This window comes from Meriones unguiculatus, chromosome 4 (assembly GCF_030254825.1).
Source record: "Meriones unguiculatus strain TT.TT164.6M chromosome 4, Bangor_MerUng_6.1, whole genome shotgun sequence".
Lineage (NCBI taxonomy): Eukaryota > Metazoa > Chordata > Mammalia > Rodentia > Muridae > Meriones > Meriones unguiculatus.
The window spans coordinates 141724167-141726446 of NC_083352.1; the positions used below are offsets into that span (position 1 = coordinate 141724167).

The following is a 2280-nucleotide window of genomic DNA, read 5'->3' on the forward strand; positions in this document are numbered from 1 at the left end:
AGAAAAATACAGTATGAACATATCCAAATGGGCGATGAAAGTTACTATATACAAAAAAAGATTAAAATGTTATAACTAATTTCTAATAGATGCACTCTATTCATATGTTCTGCATTGCATTCTGGGAAGGGTTGAATTAGGGATGGCTCTTGGGTACAGGGCTCCCTGAACTGTGGGTTTGAAGTCCATCTTTTCTTATGAGAGAAAGTGTCTTTGAAAAAAGCACTATTTATGGGATGGAAAGTTTGTGTTTTCTTATAATGTGAATTTATAAAGCCAGAAGAGTTTCAAGGATGAAGCAATGAGTAGGTGTATGAAATACTAATGAGAGGTTTACATGAGCATGTAAGAGGAGCATAGATTGTATGACATTATTTCTATGCCTACTCACCTCAGATAGTAAACCAGTGACAGAACAAAGTAAGATACGCCAAAAATCCAACTTGGTAAGACAATGCATTTTATTGGGATTCCTTACAGGAATATGGGTGAGAAGTTACTTATAAAAGCATAAATAACTCAAAGACACCTATGACATCAAAGCCATTCCAGTATGGGTGACAGCTCATGAAAACTGTAAACCTGGAGTTCTCAGTATAACCTGGAGGCAACTCAACAAATTGTAGTGTCCTTTCCAGGTAGCTCAGTTAAGCTGAGCTCATCTCTGCTTCTTCTAGTCAGCTCATTGGCGTTTGCTTCTTGCAGGCAGATCAGCTGGGCTGAACCTGTCTCTTAGCAGTCATTAATGCTTATATGTTCTTAGATCTGGCCAGTTTCAGGCTATGGATTGTTAAAAAGCTTTTCTGCAAGACTGAATGATTCACCACCCCTTAAAATATCCTTTGTCTTAAGGGGTGTTAGGGTTAGGTTTCTATGGCTATGATTAAATACCATGACCAAAAGCAACTTGATGACAAAAGGGCTTCTTTCACCTTAAGGTTGTAATTCATCATGAAGGAAAGTCAGGGAAGGAATTTAAGCAGGAACCTAGAGGTAGGAATTGCAGCACGGACCAAGGAGGAACACTTCTTACTGGCTTGATCGTTATGTCATACTCATCAAAGTTTCTTATTGCACCCAGAACAACCTACTCAAGTGCAGCACCATCTGCAATGAGCCCTCTATCTCAATTATTAATTAAGAAAATACATCCACAGCATTGTCTACAGTCCAGTCTGATGGAGATATTTTCTCCACTGAAGTTCCTTCTTCTCAGATAATACTAGCTACTGTCGAGTTGACAGAAAATGAATGTGTGGGAATTTGAATGGGAATGACAATAACTCTGTTAGGTACTTGATCCCCAGTTGTTAAAACTCAGAAGGATTAAGTGTGATCTAGTTGGAGGAAATGCATCACTGAGAACAAGTTTTGATGTTTCAATGGACTCAAAAAATTTCCAGTATGCTTCTCTGCCTCCTTTGTGGATCAAGATGTAAGCTCTCAACTGCTGTTCTGCCCACCTGTCACCATGCATTCTCTCCACATCATGGGCTCTACCCTCCTGGACTGTAAGTGCATTTAATTGCATTGTTTCTGTAAGCTGTCTTGGCCATGGTGTTTTATCACAGCAGCAGGAAAATAAGACAGAATGTTTCACCTCCCTTTCAACTTGCTTGTGTCTTGTGTTTGCTTTGACAGCAAATATGTTAAAATTAGAATGATACAGAAATGATTAGTATGACACAGACATTCATGAAGCATTCCATATTTTTCTTCTCAAATTTTTGGAGATTTCACGCTCACCTGCAAAAGATTGTGAAATCATACCATGTATTGTAAATCAGTGGTTCTCAACCTTCCTAATGCTGTGACCCTTTATTATAGTTTCTCATGATGTGGTAATCCCCAATATAAAATTATCATTGCTACTTTATAACTGTAATTTTGCTACTGTTATGAGTCATACTGTAAATATCTGTATTTTCTGATAGTCTTAGGCTACCCCTGTGAAATGATCATTAAACCTCCAAAGAGGTCACACCCACAGGTTGAAAACCACTGATTATAAAGGCTAGATATATGAAGTTAGTTTTAAACAAATGTTAGTAGTCACAAAAACAATCAAAGAAACTTTTGTCATGAGAAGCTTCCTCCCAAAATGGAATGCTTTATCCTGTAGGAAATTGCTGCATAACAGCACATAGAAGAAATTCGTGTGATTTGGCTGGGTGAAGGTCATTCATATATTGAGCTGTGTCTAGGACACATGATGGAAATTTTACAGTAATCATAAGCTCCACATTTATAGTCCATGACATTTTACAAGAGTGCTAAGAC

At 37.8% G+C, this 2280-nt stretch overlaps 1 pseudogene; it reads left to right on the forward strand.

Annotated features, from left to right (window-relative positions):
- The first annotated feature begins 1629 nt into the window (after nucleotides 1–1629).
- LOC132653815 (U6 spliceosomal RNA) lies at nucleotides 1630–1715 on the forward strand (annotated as a pseudogene).
- The last annotated feature ends 565 nt before the right edge of the window (nucleotides 1716–2280 follow it).